Here is a 324-nt window from a genome sequence, read left to right on the forward strand (position 1 = left end):
CATTCTTTATAATTTATTCCATGTTCACTTATTCTATTTGTTGTTTATTATATATTCATTAGTTCTGTAAGATTTTTGTCTGTCAAAAATACCAGTTTTGGGCTTCCCTGGTGGCGCAGTGGTTGAGAGTCTGCCTGCCGATGCAGGGGACACGGGTTCGTGCCCGGGTCCGGGAACATCCCACATTCCGTGGAGTGGCTGGGCCCGTGAGCCATGGCCTCTGAGCCTGCACGTCCAGAGCCTGTGCTCCAGAACGGGAGGGGCCACAACAAAGAGGACTGCATACCGCAAAAAAAAAAAAAAAAAAAAAAAAAAACCAATTTT

The sequence above is a fragment of the Neophocaena asiaeorientalis genome, unplaced genomic scaffold (genome assembly GCF_003031525.2).
Source record: "Neophocaena asiaeorientalis asiaeorientalis breed wild unplaced genomic scaffold, Neophocaena_asiaeorientalis_V1.1 scaffold81, whole genome shotgun sequence".
In the NCBI taxonomy this organism is placed as follows: domain Eukaryota; kingdom Metazoa; phylum Chordata; class Mammalia; order Artiodactyla; family Phocoenidae; genus Neophocaena; species Neophocaena asiaeorientalis.